Below are 20,834 nucleotides of genomic sequence, written 5' to 3'. Positions count from 1 at the left end.
CCAAGTTGCTACCGTTCGAGCGGCATTCTCCTGGAGGGTCGGCCAGAAATATCCATCCAGAAGTATTTTTTGGGCTGACGCGCGGTCGCCCGGATGACCTCTGCAAGAGCCTTGGTGCACCTCTTTCAGGATGTACTTAACGTCTTCTGGTCCGACGCACTTGAGGAGGGGTCGGGAGAAGGTCCTCTTGTAGTGCTGGTCACCGATCAACGTGAACCGTCTGACCCTTTTCTTTAGCAAGTAAGTTTCCTCCGGATCGGCCGATGCGTCTTTCGAACGCAGGGACTCTATCAGGACCGCCCTCCAGTCATTCGGGAAGGTGACTCCCTCCATCTTGTCGATGTGCGCCACAAGCGAGATTTGCTCGATCGACTGACCTATGACGATCGGCGTTAATGAACTGGCTAGCTTCGCTAACTCATCCGCTGCTTGGTTCTCTGATTGGGGGATCTTCTGTATAACAACCTCCTGGAAGTTGGCCTTCAGTTTCTCAAAAGCTTCTGCATAGAGCCTCAGCCGCGTGCTGCTTATCTCGAAGGTCCCAGATAATTGCTGGGTGGCGAGTTGGGAGTCCGAGTGGATGAGAACTTTAACTGCTCCCATGTGCCGAGCTACCTGTAGGTCGGCTATCAATGCCTCATATTCTACTTCGCTATTAGTGGCTCTATAGTCCAGTCAGATGGACAGCTGCATCCGGTCCTCTCGAGGTGAGATAAGCAATATGTCGATCCCACTGCCCTGCCGAGTGGACGAGTCGTCCACATATATCCTCCACATTGCAGCTGGCTCATCACTCTGGACTTCCGTGATGAAATTCGCTAAGGCCTGAGCCTTGATCGCCAACTGGGGTTGATACTGAATGTCAAACTCGCTCAGCTCGGTTTCCCATTTGATTAGCCGCCCAGACGCCTCTGAATTGAGGACTCTTCCCAAAGCGCTATTAGTCATCACTATTATTGAGTGCGCTAGGAAGTATAGGCGAAGTCTCCGCGCAGCGAGTATTAAGGCATAAGCTAACTTTTCGAGACCAGTGTAGCGGGACTCAGCATCTTTTAATGTGACTCAGAAAATACACAGGTTGCTGTTCTGGGCCGTTCTGCCTTACAAGAGCTGACCCAACCGCATGTTCGTTAGATGACTAGTAGATCCAGAGCGGCTCACCCATGACTGGCTTGGCTAACACAGGTAATGAGTTCAAATACTTCTTCAACTCTTCCAGTGGCCGGTCGCACTCAGTGTCCCATTGAATTTTGTAGCTCGGCTCAATATTTTAAAGAATGGTAGGGTTCGATCGGACGACTTGAATATGAACCTGGACAGTGTCATGATCTGACCGATCAGCCTTTGAGTTTCCTTCAAATTTCAAGGCGGAGGCATGTTCTGTATGTTGGTGTGGGAAGCATCCGACAGTCGAACCTGTGTTTTGATAATGTCAAAGGGTCCAAAGTTAAGTTGTTTTTGTTGGTTAATCCTAGGAAAATGTACCGGTTCCACTGTACAAAATTTTTTTGTACAAGTGTCGAACCTTTCCTTAAATAACCTATTGTGTTCTTTAGAAGTTAAATCAGGAATCGCAGAGGGAACTTAACATCATTGATTCCAAATTTAACTTATCTATTGTTAATGGTTTAGATTTGAATCGCAAGCGGAACTTAACACTATTGATTCAAATCTACCTAGGTTATTAATTCCATAAATATTAATTTCCAAAATTGGCTTCCAGGACTACATGGCGAGGTACATGACCTTCTTGGATATGGGAGCAACCACCACCGCCTAGGCAAAGCCTTTTAAGGAAAGCTAATATTTATTTTCTTAAATAACTTTAGGTTAACCAAAAAGAACAATCGAATCACAAATTCGAAAAAGAAGAAAACACAAAATCAAAAAATAAATTCGATAAACTAGATCTAATTGCATCTTGTATTTAGAATTCATACAAAGAAAAATAACTAGTATGATGGAAGAAAAATACTAGTTATAACTTCTCTTTGTAAGCTAATGACCTCAAGATCTTCTGCCGTATTCCTCGCCTCGCCTTGAACGTCGTGTGGGCGACGATCTTCCAAGATGAACACCACCCAAAAGAGTCCTTCCTCTTCCTCTAGAATTCGGCCACCACCACCACCAAGGAGAAGAGAGCAAAGGGAAAGGGAGAAAGGAGAGGGTCGGCCACCAAGAGATCACCCAAGCAAAAGAATAAGAGTTGTGTCTCATGAAGCCCCCTCACCCCTTCTTTTATATTACTTGCCCAAGGCAAATAAGGAAAAACGTTTCAAAAAATAAAATCATCCAAGAGTTTTTCCTTTTCCCTTTTAATTTTTCCTTTTCTTTCCTCTTGATTGAATCAATCACCAATCAATAGATGTGATCAATCCTATTTGGTTTAGGATTGGGATTGGCCGGCCCCTTGCTTGGACACCAAGCAAGTGGCCGGCCACCATATTTAGGAAAGAAAAATAATAATTTTTTTTATAAAATTTTACAAGAAGAAAACTCTTATAAAATTTTACAAGCTCTCTTTCCTAAAGTAAGAGTTAAAAAAGAAAAGTTCTAAAAATTAAAACCATGTTTTAAAATTTAAACTTCTCTTATAAAATTTCCTTTTTTAACATGGTGATAGAAAATTTAAATTTTAAAACTTCTTTTCCTTTTTTTTCCTAAACCATGAGGATGGTTAAAAAAAGAAAGTTTTAAAATCTTTTAAACTCTCTATTTAAACATGTGGCCTAATTCAAATAAGGAAAGTTTTAAAAATTAAAATCTCTCTTTTAAAACTTATAATTTTCTACAAAGAGAAGATTTTAAAAATTCAAAACAACCCTCCCTTTTTGAATTATTGTGGCCCCTATAGGAGAGGATGTGGTCGACCCTTGCTTGGTCACCAAGCATTGGACCGACCCACTTCTTGGACACCAAGAAGAGCCTTACATTTGGATGGACTTGAGGCTATTATGAGGCTACGATAGGGACCTAGAGGAGAAATTGGTTTTGGCCTTCCGATGAGCTTGAGTATCCCGTGTTCGCCCCGAACACACAACTCAAGTTCATCGATAATAACTCATTCCACTAGAGAGTTATTACCGCACTACCGCACCAATCCCAAATTACATTATGGGCTCCTTCTTATCATGAGTGTGTTAGTCTCCCTGTGTTTAAGATTACGAATGCCCACTAATTAAGTAAGTTACTGACAACTCACTTAATTAATATCTAGCTCCAAGAGTAGTACCACTCAACTTTATTGTCATGTCGGACTAGGTCCACCTGCAGGGTTTAACATGGCAATGCTTATAAGCTCCTCTTGGGGGCATTCTCAACCTAGATAATTAGGACACAGATTCCTTTTATAATCAATAACACACACTATAAGTAATATCATTTCCCAACTTATCGGGCATATTGATTAATCGAGCTAAACCTCACCCTTTGATAAGTCAAAGAAATAAATATTAAATATATGTGCTTGTTATTATATTAGGATTAAGAGTACACACTTCCATAATAACTAAGGTTTAGTTCTTTTACTAAGTCAGTACAAAAAGAACTTACCTAAATGATTCTACTCAATACACTTAAAGTGTATCAGTGTAATTTATTAGTCAAGATAAACTAATACTTAATTACACCACGACTATACTGATGATTTGTTCCTTTCCATTTTAGTCGCGAGCAACTGTTTATAATTTATAGAGAGACGACAACATGATCTTTTGAGTGTGACACCACACTCCATGTTATCTACTATATAAATTAATTGAACAATTACATTTAACAAATAAATGTAGAAATTGACCAATGTGATTCTTTTATTTCAACAAATAAATGTTTACAAAAGCTAGGCTTTTAGTATACACTCTAACAATCTCCCACTTATACTAAAAAACTAAGCTGCCATATCTATTGCCTTACATCTGATTCCCATCCCCTCCACATGTCGATCAAAAGATTTCGCCGGAAGGGCCTTTGTGAAAGGATCTGCTAGGTTATCTTCTGATGCAATCTTGGCGACGACAACTTCTCCTCGCTTGACGATGTCTCGAATCAGGTGGTACTTGCATTCTATATGTTTACTTGCTTTATGAGCTCGTGGTTCCTTCAAGTTTGTAATTGCACCGCTATTATCACAATAAATTGTGATGATCTTGGACAAACCAGGAATCACATCTAAGTCCATTAGAAAGTTCTTGAGTCATACGACTTCTTTTGCTGCCTCAGAGGCTGCAACATACTCAGCTTCCATGGTTGAGTCCGAGATGCATTTCTGCTTAACACTCCTCCATGCAATGACTCCACCTCCTAGAGTAAACACATAGCCTAATGTTGACTTTCTATTGTCCCTATCTGATTGGAAGTCCGAATCCGTGTAACCCACAGGGAGCAAATCGTCTGCTTGGTAAACTAGCATATAATCTCTAGTCCTTCTCAGGTACTTTAATATATGCTTTACCACAGTCCAATGCCCTTGTCCAGGGTTACTCTGATATCTGCTAACCATGCCCACGGCAAAACAGATATCAGGTCTCGTACACAGCATTGCATACATAAGGCTTCCTACAGCCGAAGCATAAGGAACTGCCTTCATGTCCTCAATCTCCTTTGATGTCTTTGGGAACATCTCTTTAGATAAGGCTACTCCATGCCTAAAAGGTAAGAAACCTTTCTTGGAGTTTTGCATGCTAAAACGAGCAAGGATTGTATCTATATATAAAGCTTGGGATAGGCACAACATTCTTTTCTTGCGATCCCTTATAACTTTGATCCCAAGAATGTGTGCACATTTTCCTAAGTCCTTCATATCAAATTGTTTGGACAACCATACCCTCACGTCCGATAATACCTTGACATTGTTGTCAATTAACAAAATATCATCTACGTATAGTACAAGAAATATCACCACGTTTCCGTTACACTTCTTGTATACACAAGACTCATCCGGACACTGAATAAATCTAAATGACTTGATTACTTCATTAAACCGGATGTTCCAAGATCTTGAAGCTTGCTTCAATCCGTAAATGGACCGATTAAGCTTGCACACTAGATGCTCTTTGCCTCTTTCAATGAACCCTTCTGGTTGCTTCATATGAATGTTTTCTACAATACTTCCGTTAAGGAAAGCTGTCTTGACATCCATTTGCCAAATCTCATAATCCATATGAGCAGCAATGGACAAGAGTATCCGGATAGACTTAAGCATGGCTACCGGCGAAAAAGTCTCCTCATAGTTGATTCCCTCTTTCTGAGTATACCTTTTCGCATCAAGCCTAGCTTTGAAGGTTTCTACCTTCCCATCTGTCCCTCTTTTCCTTTAGTAGATCCACTTGCATCCAACGGCTTTTACACCATCAGGTGGTTCTACAAGCTCCCAGACCTTATTAGAGTACATAGACTCTATTTCAGAATTCATTGCCTTTTGCCAAGATACTGCATCTATATCCTGGAGTGCTTCATCATATGTCCGGGGATCAGGTTCATGTTTACTCGGGATCAAGTCCGAAGACTCTCCCAAAAACATGAATCTCTCAGGTTGCCTTACAACCCTCCCACTACGACGAGGCACCGTCTGTGGTTGTGTATCATGTGTGACACGTGTTGCAGTCTCTTGTGGTACTTCATCTTGTACTGTTGGTACTGAAGTTGACGTGTCCTCTCTAATTTCTTATAGAACTATTTCACTCATGGGCTTATGGTTTATTACATAATCTTCTTCTAAAAATCGAGCATTGGTGCTAACAATGATCTTCTGATTTTTAGGATTATAAAACAAACCACCTTTCGTTCCCTTAGGATATCCCACAAACAGACAAACTTCTGTACGTGATTCCAACTTGTCAGTATCTCCCTTCAGCACATGTGCTAGACTACCTCATATCCGGATATGATTCAGACTAGGCTTGCGCCCATTCCATAATTCCATGGGAGTAGAAGGAACTGTTTTAGAAGGTACCATATTCAGAATGTACACTGCTATTTCTAAAGCATATCCCCAAAACGAATTTGGTAATTCTGAATAACTCATCATTGATCTAACCATTTACATAAGAGTCATATTCCTTCGTTCTGCCACACCATTCTGCTGGGGTGTACCAGGTGTAGACAATTGGGAATGAATCCCGACTTCTGATAAGTAATTCCTAAACTCTCCAAAGAGGTATTCACCACCACGGTCAGACCGTAGTGTCTTGATACTTTTACCAAGACGTTTCTCCACATCAGCCCTATATTCTTTGAACTTGTCAAAGCATTCAGACTTGTGGCGCATCAGGTAAATGTATCCATATCTTGAATAATTGTCTATAAAGGAGACGAAGTATTCCTAACCTCCTCTTGCCTGGATAGACATAGGACCACACAAATAAGAATGAACCAGTTCTAACGCATCTTTGGCTCTATACCCCTTGGCCTTAAAAGGTCTCTTGGTCATTTTACCTTCCAAGCAGGATTCACATGTTGGAAAGTTTTCCAACTCTAATGAACCCAATAGTCCATCGGCTACAAGCCTTTGAATCCTACTTAAATTAATATGTCCAAGCCTTAGATGCCGAAGATATGTTTGATTCATTTCCGAAGGTTCTTTTCTCTTTTTAGAGTTAGAAGATGTGTTATTAATTTTCATATTTTACTTTGTGGGAGAAATTGGATTTAAAGTGTATAAATTACCAACCAATACACCAGAACAGATAATCACCTTATTTCTCTTTATAACCACATTGTTACTAAAAGAAACTGAATATCCATCCAAATACAGTTTAGAAACTGAAATTAAATTCTTTCTAAAACTGGGTACATAAAGATAATTTCTTAAAACCAAATTTCTATTTCTATCAAAAGATAAGTAGACGTCTCCCACTCCAACAGCCGCTACCTTAGTAGCATTGCCCATGTAGACAGTTATCTCTCCATCAAATAGTCGCCGGGTTTCTTGGAACCCCTGCAAAGAATTGCAGACATGATCAGTGGCTCCCGTATCTACACACCAGGTGCTGGTAGATAACACCGCTAAACATGTTTCAACAACTAGAGTATGAGATATACCTTTATTGTTCTGGTTCCTACGAGGACAGTCCGCTTTCCAATATCCAGACTGCTTGTAGATGAAGCACTTGCCCTTCGGCTTCTTCATTCCAGCTTTCTGTCCTGTACTCTGAGGTTTATTCACCTTCTTTGTTGAAAAGACCTGTTTCTTCTTCTTCTTGCCTTTCGACTTAGAAGTAGAACCATTTTCAGCATAGTGAATCCGAGAACTGTGACGAAATATTCCTTCTGCTGCCTGTAGTTCTGTCAGAAGTTCTGCAATGTATACTCTCTTTTGTTCATGTTATAGTTTAGGCGGAACTGCTCAAAACTTCTGGGTAGCATTTGGAGAATTATATCGACCTGGGTTTCCCCATCGATTTCTCCTCCAAGGACTTGTATTTCATTCAGATAAGCGATCATTTTGAGGATATGATCCCTTACGGGTGTCCCCTCAGACATGGTGGCTGTCATTAGCTTCCTCATTGCCTCTTGCCTAGCAGTCCGACTCTGGTGCCCAAAGAGTTCTTTGAGATTGTTCATTATATCGTAAGCTGTTGGTAAATCTTGATGCTGATGTTGAAATAAATTTGACATAGATGCCAAAATGTAACACCGCGCCATCTCATCAGCTTTTACCCATTTCTTATGATACTCAATCTCCTCTGGGGTAGAGTCACCGTTAGGTGCATCAGGGCAAGCCTCAGTCAGTACAAACTTATAGCTTTCAGCAGTAAGAAGAATATCCAGATTTCTTTTCCAATCAATATAGTTGGGACCAGTAAGTTTGTTCTCTTTCAGTATAATGGCTAGTGGGTTGAAAGTCATCCTAAGAATCACAAAAATAAACTTTGGTCAAGACTCTAAATTTAGATTAATATTGATTCCTCAAACAATACTATTTTAAATTAACCAACACCTCAAATCACCGTGAATATTGCATGCCACGTTAGTGTGGACGTATACAAATTCATCATTTGTAAGAGGAGGGTGTGACCCATTAATTTTATTATCTTGTCATCCTAACTTTATGACAAATAAAATTAATAGTTGGTTTCACTTTGGTCACACAAGACAATAGCAGTGACTCCGTTGGGGAGGATAATATTGAACGCGTCTAAGTGTATACCATTACTTGATACTAAGTCCATTAAATAGGATTGTGTCCCTTCAGTTGGAGAAGATCACATGCTGCTAAATAATTTCCTATAACCATCTATAAAAGGAAGTTTGATCTAGTGATCCACAACAAACCCATCCGTTGTGGAGGGAGGCACTCAGAGCCAACACGTAGGCTTGTTGCATCACTTACAAACCAGTAATGGAGACCATGGGATTTATTAAAATCCCTCTCCCACTTAGTCATTTAAAAATGAGGATTTTTAACCTATCCTAGCATACATCACATGCATATAATCATCACAGTAAATAAAAGAAATTAATTTGGAAATTAATTTTCCAACTATTATGACCTTTTCCATCACTGTCTTCAGTATGCTCCAACCCTAGCTGCTGTCATCTTTAGCCACCACCATCGGGTCGAGTTGTCGCATCCTTCTTGCTTCTTATTCCACTGCGCCTCTGGTGCTCCAAAAGTACCACGCCTCGCAAGAATTCGATCCGCAACAAAAATAAAATTTTATATATATCAATCCTATATTCCACGAGGGAATGTACATGTATTCTAGATCGAACAAAAATAAAATTCTAAAAATAATAATACAGCTCCTGCTGTATTTTAATACATACAATCATGCACACAAATAATGCCCTTGACATGTCCAAGGGTCTAATCACACACAATATCACTAAGCCATAATAGTTGGAGCCTGCAACCAAAGAGTTAGCACATCCTACTATTTTCCTGCCTAAATTATGTATGACATGTGCATAACCTATTTGAATTCTAAAAATACACAGAGGCAAACCCTAGCTCTGATACCAATTGTTGGTTAATCCTAGGAAAACGTACCGATTCCACTGTACAAAAATTTTTGTACAAGTGTCGAACCTTTCCTTAAATAACCTATTGTGTTCTTTAGAAGTTAAATCAGGAATCGCAGATGGAACTTAACATCATTGATTCCAAATTTAACTTATCTGTTCTTAATGATTTAGATTTGAATCGTAAGCGGAACTTAACACTATTGATTCAAATCTACCTAGGTTATTAATTCCATAAATATTAATTTCCAAAATTGGCTTCCAGGACTGCATGGCGAGGCACATGGCCTTCTTGGATATGGGAGCAACCACCACCGCCTAGGCAAAGCCTTTTAAGGAAAGCTAATATTTATTTCCTTAAATAACTTTAGGTTAACCAAAAAGAACAATCGAATCACAAATTTGAAAAAGAAGAAAACACAAAATTGAAAAATAAATTTGATAAACTAGATCTAATTGCCTCTTGTATTTAGAATTCATACAAAGAAAAATAACTAGTATGATGCGGAAGAAAAATACTAGTTATACCTTCTCTTTGTAAGCTAATGACCTCAAGATCTTTTGTCGTATTCCTCACCTCACCTTGGACGTCGTGTGGGCGACTATCTTCTAAGATGAACACCACCCAAAAGAGTCCTTCCTCTTCCTCTAGAATTCGGCCACCACCACCACCAAGGAGAAGAGAGCAAAGGGAAAGGGAAAGGGAGAAAGGAGAGGGTCGGCCACCAAGAGATCACCCAAGCAAAAGAATAAGAGTTGTCTCATGAAGCCCCCTCACCCCTTCTTTTATATTACTTTCCCAAGGCAAATAAGGAAAAACTTTTCAAAAAATAAAATCATCCAAGAGTTTTTCCTTTTCCCTTTTAATTTTTCCTTTTTCTTTCCTCTTGATTAAATCAATCACCAATCAATGGTTGTGATCAATCCTATTTGATTTAGGATTGGGATTGGCCGACCCCTTGCTTGGACACCAAGCAAGGTGGCCGACCACCATATTTAGGAAAGAAAAATAATAATTTTTTTTTATAAAATTTTACAAGAAGAAAACTCTTATAAAATTTTACAAGCTCTCTTTCCTAAAGTAAGAGTTAAAAAAGGAAAGTTCTAAAAATTAAAACCATGTTTTAAAATTTAAAACTTCTCTTATAAAATTTCCTTTTTTAACATGGTGATAGAAAATTTAAATTTTAAAACTTCTTTTCCCTTTTTTTCCTAAACCATGAGGATGGTTAAAAAAAGAAAGTTTTAGAATCTTTTAAACTCTCTATTTAAACATGGGGCCTAATTCAAATAAGGAAAGTTTTAAAAATTAAAATCTCTCTTTTAAAACTTATAGTTTTCTACAAAGAGAAGATTTTAAAAATTCAAAACAACCCTCCCTTTTTGAATTATTGTGGTCGGCCCCTTCATGCTTGGTCACCAAGCAACGGGCCGGTCCCTATAGGAGAGGATGTGGCCGGCCCTTGCTTGGTCACCAAGCATTGGACCGACCCACTTCTTGGACACCAAGAAGAGCCTTACATTTGGATGGACTTGAGGCTATTATGAGGCTACGACAGGGACCTAGAGGAGAAATTGGTTTTGGCCTTCCGATGAGCTTGAGTATCCCGTGTTCGCCCCGAACACACAACTCAAGTTCATCGATAATAACTCATTCCACTAGAGAGTTATTACCACACTACTGCACCAATCCCAAATTACATTATGGGCTCCTTCTTATCATGTGTGTGTTAGTCTCCCTGTGTTTAAGATTACGAATGTCCACTAATTAAGTAAGTTACTGACAACTCACTTAATTAATATCTAGCTCCAAGAGTAGTACCACTCAACTTTATTGTCATGTCGGACTAGGTCCACCTGCAGTGTTTAACATGACAATCCTTATGAGATCCTCTTGGGGACATTCTCAACCTAGATAACTAGGACATAGATTCCTTCTATAATCAACAACACACACTATAAGTAATATCATTTCCCAACTTATCGGACATATTGATTTATCGAGCTAAACTTCACCCTTTGATAAGTCAAAGAAATAAATATTAAATATATGTGCTTGTTATTATATTAGGATTAAGAGTACACACTTCCATACTAACTAAGGTTTAGTTCTTTTACTAAGTCAGTACAAAAAGAACTTACCTAAATGATCCTACTCAATACACTTAAAGTGTATCAGTGTAATTTATTAGTCAAGATAAACTAATACTTAATTACACTATGACTATACTGATGATCTGTTCCTTTCCATCTTAGTCGCGAGCAACTGTTTATAATTTATAGAGAGCCGACAACATGATCTTTTGAGTGTGACACCACACTCCATGTTATCTACTATATAAATTAATTGAACAATTACATTTAACAAATAAATACAGAAATTGACCAATGTGATTCTTTTATTTCAACAAATAAATGTTTACAAAAGCTAGGCTTTTAGTATACACTCTAACAGTTTTGTTATCTAACGAGTTAAATGAGATTATAGGAAAGTCCTAAGTGTACTTAGGCAAAAGTCCTAGCTGCGGTTAGGCAGGTGAAAATCCCTAGGGGGTGGTGACCCTAGGTGAGGAAAAGTCCTAGCTGCGGTTAGGCAATGGAAAACCCTAGGGGGTGATAACCCTAGATCTTAGGGGGTGATAACCCTAAGAGGAAAGTCTTGGCGGGTCGAGGGCTTCAGGCAAAAGTCCTAGAGTCGAGGACTCTAGGTGGAAAGTCCCGGTGTCGCGAACCAGGTAAAAGACTGGGTGGGTCGTGGAGTGGGCGTCCAGCGGAAAGTCCTGGAACCTCAGGCACTAAGCAAAAGTCCAGTTAGTTTAGAGGATCAACTGGAAACAGGTAAACTCTCCTAAGTGGAGTAGGTGAGGACGCGTTCCCCGGTAAGGAAACAGTAGGCGTTGGTTTGACCTAGGATTTCCGATCGGGAATCCGAAGTCAGAACCGAACAGTCCGATGACTGTCAAATACTTTAATTTTATATATCTTTATTATCCTAACTTTGTTTTGCAGGGTATGTTGGACTAACATATTTTGCAGGAAGTGAACCTAGAGAAGCAACCTCGCTGTAAGGCGCGAGGGCACCCTCATAGAGCTTGAGGGCGCCCTGGAAGAAGAGCAGAGGGTGTCCTCATAGAGCTTGAGGGTGCCCTAGACACTAAGCTGAGGGCGCCCTCATGGAGCTTGAGGGCGCCCTAGATGCAGGTGGAGGGCGCCCTCAGGAGGATAAGCTTGAAGAAGTCAAGGCTTATCGATGCTGCGTTTTTGGCGGGGTTGAGGGCACCCTCCATGGTGTTGGAGGTGCCCTCCACAGGATATTTAAGGGGGATTCGACCAGTAGCTTAATACAACATCAGAAACGCGATCCATCTTCTGTGTATTGCTTAAAGAACATTCCGACAAAGTTGCAACAAGACCCCGACGACCAGAAACTTCAAGATCACTGTTCTCTTTTGTTGTTGGTATATTTTACTGCATTTAATTATACTTCAAAGTTGTAAAGATTTACGAATTGATAGTGATTTGCCATCGAAAATGATCAATGATTGCGGGCCTTGGAGTAGGAGTCGCCCAAGGCTCTGAACCAAGTAAATCTTGGTGTTTGTGTTGTTTGTTCTTATTTTCGCTGCATTTACTCGTTAAGATTTCTGAAACGAAAAGTGAAAGCCACGATCGCTATTCACCCCCCCCTCTAGCGCTTTTGATCCAACACTGTAAAGCTTGAACTTTACTTAGATTAGCTTCGATGCCCCGCTCGATGACGATGTAGCTCAGGAAGCGACCACTCTTTGCGCCGAACAGGCACTTACTCGGGTTCATCTTTATTCCGTATGCCCTTTATATTACGGCCGATCTACCGTCGGAACACCTTATTCATTATCCTCTGATAGGTGGCTCCGACGTTCTTCAGTCTGAACGACATGACATTGTAGAAGTATGTTCCGTCAGTCGTAATGAAACTGACATTCTCTTGATCCTCGCGGGCGAGCGGCACTTGATGGTATCCTTGATACGAGTCGAGCATGCAAATCAGCTCGCAACCTGCCGTCGAGTCCACCTGTTGTTCTATCCTGGGCAGTGGATAGAAGTCTTTCGGGCAGGCCTTGTTGAGGTTGCAGAAGTCGATGTAGACTCGCCACTTGTTGCCCGGCTTGGAGACTAGCACAACATTGGCTAGCCAGCTCGGGAATCGGACTTCCTTGAAATGGTCAGCCTCCAATAGCTTCTCTATCTCCGCCCGGATGATCACATTCTACTCTGTGCTGAAATTCCTTTCTCTTTGTTTGACTGATCTAGCGTCCAGTCGGATGTGGAGCTCGTGTTGGGCCACGCTCGAGGAGATGCCGGGCAGCTCATGTGTCGACTAAGCGAACACGTCATGATTCTGTCTGAGACAGGTGATCAACTTTGCCTTCTTCTCTTCCTCCAGGTCAGCGGCGATGAAGGTCGTGGCTTCCGACCAACTTGGTGTTGGAGTGTATACTGAAAGCCTAAGCTTTTGTAAACATTTATGTTAAATAAAGAATCACATTTGGTCAATTTATCTACATTTATTTGTAGTTGTTCAATTAATTTATATTGTAGATAACATAGTATGTGATGTCACATATAGAAGATGATGTTATCAGTACTTTATAAATTATAAACAGTAGCTTACGACCAAAATGGAAAGGAACAAACCATTGGGAGGTCTTAGTGTAATTAGGAATTAGTTTATCTTGACTATATAATTATACTAGTACACTTAGAGTGTATTGAGTAGGACCATTTGAGGTCGTTTCTTTAATACTGACTTTATAAAGAAACAAAGATCTCAGTTATTATGGAAGTGTGTGCTCTTAATCCTAATATAATAACAAGCACATATATTTGATATTTATTTCTTTAATTTATCAATGGGTGAGATTTAGTTCGATGAATCAATAAGCCTGATAAGTTGGGAAATGGTATCACTTATAGTGTGTGTTGTTGATTATAGAAGGAAACTGTGTCCTAGAGATACTAGGTTGATAATGTCCTCAAGAGGAGCTCATAAGGATTGTCATGTTAAACCCTGCAGGTGGACTTAGTCCGACATGACGATAAGGTTGAGTGGTACTACTCTTGGACTAAGATATTAATTAAATGAGTTGTCAGTAACTCACTTAATTAGTGGGCATTCGATATCTTAAACACAGGGAGACTAACACACTCATAATAAGAAGGAGCCCAAAAATGTAATTTGGGATTGGTGTGGTAGTTCAATAATAGTTCTCTAGTGGAATGAATTATTATTGATAAAATTAAGTTGTGTGTTCGGGGCGAACACGGGATGCTTAATTTTATCGGGAGACCAAAACCAATTCCTCCTCTCGGTCCCTATCGTAGTCTCTTATTTATAGAGTACTATACCCACCTATACCCACCTTCTATATCCACCAATAGGGGGTCGGCCAAGCTAGCTTGGGAACCAAGCTAGGGCCGGCCTAGGTATAAGATTGGGTGGCCGGCCCTAGCTTAAACCCAAACTAGTGGGGGTCGGCTAAATTAAATTAAAAAAGAAATTTAATTTTAATTTTTATTATATGGAAGATATAATTTATTAAAGAGAATTAAAATATCTCTCTTGTAAAAGATCTACAATAGATTAAAGAAAGAGATTAGATCTCTTTCCTTATTTGTAGATTGGTGAGATATTTTATTTTCTCTTTAAAAATTATTCACATGTTGTAAAATTAAAATTATGGAAATTTCTTTTTATCAACCATGAAGAGATTTTTGAAGAGAAATTTTAATTTTAAAATTTCTGAAAACAAATTAGGAAGTTTTAATTGTTGATTGAAACTTGTCCAATTTGTTCTTCATGATGTGGTCGGCCACTTGAATTTAATTGGGGAAATTTTATTTTATTTTTCTCAATTAAATCATGTCAAGGAAATTAAGGAAATTTTATTGTAATTAAATTTCCTAATTTGCCTAGGCCAAGGAATATAAAAGAAGAGGTGAGGGTGCCTTCAAGAGACACAACCTCTATTATTTCTCTCCCTCTTTTGTTCCTTGGTGTGGCCGGCCATCCTTTCCCTCTCTTCCTCTTGTGGTGGCCGAACCCCTCTCTTTCCTTGGAGCTCTTGTGGTGGCCGGATACTACTTGGAGAAGAAGAAGAAGAAGGAGAGGAAGCGAGCATCTCTTGGAGCTTGGTTAGTGTTTTGATTTTCTTCCTTGGTGAAGCTTCTTTCTTTGTGGCCGAACCTAGCTAGGAGGAGAAGAAGGTGGTTGGTGGTTTCTCATCTCGGAAGATCGTTGCCCACACAACGTCCGAGGTTAGAAGAGGAATACGATAGAAGATCAAGAGGTCTTTCTAGAAGGTATAACTAGTAGTTTTTCCTTTTCCGCATCATACTAGTTATTTATAGAAATAATACCAAATACAAGAGGCTAACGTTCTAGTATTTCAAATATGTTTTTCGATGTTGTGTTCTTTTGTTTTATTTATCCTTGTGATTTGATTGTTCTTTTCGGTTAACCTAAAGTTATTTTAGGAAATTAAATATTAGCTTTCTATAAAAGGTTTTGTCTAGTCGGTGGTGGTTGCTCCCATATCCAAGAAGGTCATGTGCCTCGCCACGTCAGTACTGGGAACCAATTATGGAAATTAATATTTAATGGAATTAATAACTTAAGGTGATTTGGGTCGAACGTGTTAAGTTCCGCAGGAGACCCAAGTCAAAAGCTAAAAGAACGAATAGATTAAGTTTTGGATCAAACGTGTTAAGTTCCGCAGGCGATCCAAAATTTAATTTAAAAGAACACATGGTAGCTAGGAAAAGGTTCAGACCTTTGTACAAAATTTTTGTACAGTGGAACCTCTAGGTTTTCCGAGTAGCAACCAACAATTGGTATCAGAGCTAGGGTTTTGCCTCTGTGTATTTGGTATTAGTTTAATTATGCACATGTCATACATAATTTAGGCAGGTTAATAGTAGGATGTGCTAACTTTGTGGATACAGGATCCAACTATTATGGTTTTTAGTTATTATGTGTGTGATTGGACCCTTGGACATGTCAAGGGCATTTAGCTGTGTGTGCATGATTGTATTAAAAATACAGCAGGAGCTGTATTTAGTTTTATTAGGATTTTATTTTTGATCTAGATACATGTACATTCCTTTTATGGAATATAGGATCAAAAAAAATGTAAAATTCTATTTATGTCGCGGATCGAATCTTGCAAAGCGTGGAACCTTCTAAGGACCAGAGGCGCAACGGAACTAGGAGCAAGATGGATGCGACAGCTAGACCCGGTGGCGATGGCCAAATATGGCAGCAGCTTGGGATGACAACACACGGAGGACAACTAGAGATAAAAGCCATAATAGTTGAAAATTAGATTTTCTATTTATTGCTTTTATATTTAGCTGTGTGTGTATGTTAGTTTACATGTTTAGTAGGCTAGCATAGTTAAAATTCCTCATTTATAAATAACTAAGTGGGAGAGGGATTTTTAAGTAAATCCCATGGTCTCCATTACTGGTTTGTAAGTGATGCAAACAAGCTTGTGCGTTGGCTCTGAGTGCCTTCCTCCATAACGGATGAGCTTGTTTGTGGATCACTAGAACAAACTTCCATTTTTGGATGACTATAGGAAGTTAATTAAGAGCGTGTGATCTTCCCCAACGGAAGGGGCATAATCTTATTAATGGACTTAGTGTCAAGTAATGGTATACACTTAGACACATCTAATAGTATCCTCCCCATCGGAGTCACTGCTATTATTTGTGTGACCAAATGATACCAACTATTAATTTTATTTGTCAAAAAGTTAGGTTGACAAGATAATAAAATTAATGGGTTAAAACCCTCCTTTTACAAATGTTGAATTTGTATACGTCCACACTAACGTGGCATACAAAATTCACGGTGTTATGAGGTGTTGGTTAATTTAAAATAGTATTGTTTGAGGAATCAATATTATTCTAAATTTAGAGTTCTGACCAAAAGTTATTTGTGATTCTTAGGATGACTTTCAACCCACTGTCCATCATACTTCAACAAAATAGACTTACTGGACCTAATTACATAGATTGGAAAAGAAACCTAGACATTGTTCTTACTGCTGAAAGCTATAAATTTATACTGACTGAGCAGTGCCCTGAAGCACCTACTGGTGAATCTACCCAAGAGGAGATTGAATATCATAGGAAATGGGTAAAAGCAGATGCGATGGCGCGGTGTTACATTTGGCTTCAATGTCAAATGTATTGCAACATCGACATCAAGATTACCAACAACCCATGATATTATGAACAATCTCAAGGAACTCTTTGGTCATCGGGATAGGGCTTCTAGGCAAGAAGCCATGAGAAAGATAATGACCGCCACCATGGGTACTCCTGTAAGGGATCATATCCTAAAGATGATGGCTTATCTGAACGAGATACAGATCCTTGGAGGAGAAATTGATGGGGAAACCTAGATCGATATGATCCTCCAAACGCTACCTAGAAGTTTTGAGCGGTTCCGCCTGAACTATAATATGAATAAGAGGATTTATTCATTAGGGGAACTACTGACAGAACTTCAAGCGGCAGAAGGATTATTTCGTCACAATTCTTAAATTCACTATGCTGAAAATGGTTCTACTTCTAAACCGAGAGGAAAGAAGAAGAAGAAACAAGCTGGCTCAGCAAAGAAAGTGAATAAATCTCAGAGTACGGGATTTAAAGCTGGAGTGAAGAAGCCGAAGGGCAAGTGCTTCATCTGCAAGTAGTCAGGGCATTGGAAGGCGGACTGTCCTCGTAGGAATCAGAACAACAAAGGTATATCTCATGCTTTAGTTGTTGAAACATGTTTAGCGGTGTTATCTACCAGCACCTGGTGTGTAGATACGGGAGCCACTGATCATGTCTGCAATTCCCTGCAGGGGTTCCAGGAAACCCGACGACTAACTGAAGGAGAGATTACCGTCTACATGGGCAATGCTACTAAGGTGGCGGTTGTTGCAGTGGGAGACGTCTACTTATCTTTTAGTAGAAATAGAAATTTGGGTTTAAGAAATTGTCTTTATGTATCCAGTTTTAGAAAGAATTTAATTTCAGTTTCTAAACTATTCTTAGATGGATATTTAGTTTCTTTCAGTAACGATGTAGTTATTAAAAGAAATAAAGTGATTATCTGTTCTGGTGCATTAGTTGGAAATTTGTATACTTTAAATCCAAATTCTTCCACAAAGTAAAACATGGAAATTTATAACTCATCTTCTAACTCTAATAAGAGAAAAGAACCTTCGGAAATGAACCAAGCATATCTTTGGCATCTAAGGCTTGGTCATATTAACTTAAGTAGGATTCAGAGGCTTATAGCCGATGGACTTTTGAGTTCATTAGAGTTGGAAAATTTTCCAACTTGTGAATCTTGCTTAGAAGGTAAAATGACCAAGAGACCGTTCAAGGCCAAGGGGTATAGAGCCAAAGAAGTGTTAGAATTGGTTCATTCTGATTTGTGTGGTCCTATGTCTGTCCAGGCAAGAGGCGGTTTTGAATATTTTGTCTCTTTTATAGACGATTATTCAAGATACGGATACATTTACCTAATGCGCCGTAAGTCCGAGTGCTTTGATAAGTTCAAAGAATACAAGGCTGATGTGGAGAAATGACTAGGTAAAAGTATCAAGACACTACGATCTGATCGTGGTGGCGAATACCTCTTAGGAGAGTTTAGGAATTACTTATCGAAGGTCGGGATTCCATTGTCTGCACTGGAACACCCCAATAGAATGGTGTGCGAGAAAAGGAACAGGATTCTTATGGAGATGGTTAGATCGATGATGAGTTATTGAATTACCAAATTCGTTTTGGAGATATGCTCTAGAAACGATATGTTCCGAACTTAGTACCTTCTAAATCAGTTTCTTCTATTCCTATAGAATTGTGGAATGGCGAAAACCCGTCTAAGACATATTCGGATTTGGGTAGTCCAGCACATGTGCTGAAACCAGATGTTGATAAGTTAGAATCACATACGAGTTCGCGTGTTTGTAGGATATCCCGAAGGAACGAAGGTGGTTTATTTTATAGTCCTAAAGACCGGAAGGTCATTGTTAGCACCAATGCCGGTTTTAGAAGAAGACTATATAATGGATCACAAGCCCGATAGAAAAGTTGTTTTAGAATAACTTAGAGAGGACACGTCTACTTGAGTACCAACGATACAAGATGAAGTACCACAAGAGCGCAACACGTGTCACACATGATACACAACCGCCATTGCCTCGTCGTAGTGGGAGGGTTGTAAGCGACTGAAAGATTCATGTTTTGGGAGAGTCTTGGACTTGATCCGGGTAAACATGAACCTGATCCACGAACATATAATGAAAGCACTCCAAGATATAGATGCGACATCTTGGCAAAAGGCAATGAATTACGAAATAGAGTCTATGTACTCTAATAAGGTGCGGGAGCTTGTAGAACCACCGATGGTGTAAAAGCCGTTGGATGCAAGTGGATTTACAAAGGAAAAAGGACGACGCGAAGGTAGAAACCTTCAAAGCTAGGCTTGTTGCGAAAGGGTACACTCGAAAGAGGGAATCGATTATGAAACCTTTTCACCGGAAGCCATGCTTAAGTCTATCCGATACTCTTATCCATTGCTGCTTATATGGATTATGAGATTTGGCAAATGGATGTCAAGACGACTTTCCTTAATGGAAGTCTTGAAGAGAACATCCATATGAAGCAACCAGAGGTTCATTGAAAAGACAAAGAGCATCTAGTGTGCAAGCTCAATCGGTCCATTTATGGATGAAGCAAACTTCAAGTCTTGGAACATCCGGTTTAATGAAGTAATCCAATCGTATGGATTGATTCAGTGTTCGGATGAATCTTGTGTATACAAGAAGTGTAACGGAAATGTGGTGGTATTTCTTGTACTATATGTAGATGATATTTTGTTAATTGGCAACAATGTCAAGGTATTATCAGACGTAAGGGTATGGTTGTCCAAACAATTTGATATGAAGGACTTAGGAGAGTGTGCACACATTCTTGGGATCAAAGTGATAAGGGATCGCATGAAAAGAATGTTGTGTCTGTCCCAAGCTTCATATATAGATACAATCCTTGCTCGTTTTAGTATGCAGGATTCCAAGAAAGGTTTCTTACCTTTTAGGCATGGAATAGCTCTATCTAAAGAGATGTCTCCGAAGACATCAAAGGAGATAGAAGACATGAAAGCAGTTCCTTATGCTTTGGCTGTAGGAAGCCTTATGTATGCAATGCTATGTACGAGACCTGATATTTGTTTTGCCGTGGGCATGGTCAGCAGATATCAGAGTAACCCTGGACAAGGACATTGGACTGCGGTAAAGCATATATTAAAGTACCTGAGAAGGACTAGAGATTATATGCTAATTTACCAAGCAGACGATTTGCTCCCTGTGGGTTACACGGATTCAGATTTCCAATCAGATAGGGATAATAGTAAGTCTACATCAGGCTATGTGTTTACTTTAGGTGGAGTCATTTCATGGAGGAGTGTTGCAAATGCGATCGGACTCAACCACGGAAGTATGTAGCACCTCTGAGGCAGCTAAAGAAGCAGTATGGCTCAGGAACTTTCTAATGGACTTAGATGTGATTCCTGGTTTGCCCAAAATTATCACAATTTATTGTGATAATAGCGGTGCAGTTGCAAACTCGAAGGAACCACGAGCTCATAAGGCAAGTAAACATATAGAGCGCAAGTACCACCTGATAAGAGATATCGTGAAGTGAGGAGAAGTTGTCATCGCCAAGATTGCATCAGCAGATAACCTGGCAGATCCTTTCACTAAGGCCCTTCCGGCGAAAGCTTTTGATCGGCATGTGGAGGGAATGAGAATCAGATGTATGGTAGAAGATAT

Source organism: Zingiber officinale, chromosome 6A (genome assembly GCF_018446385.1).
Source record: "Zingiber officinale cultivar Zhangliang chromosome 6A, Zo_v1.1, whole genome shotgun sequence".
NCBI lineage: Eukaryota > Viridiplantae > Streptophyta > Magnoliopsida > Zingiberales > Zingiberaceae > Zingiber > Zingiber officinale.
The sequence above is the reverse complement of the archived record's forward strand: the minus strand, read 5'-3'. Positions refer to the sequence as shown.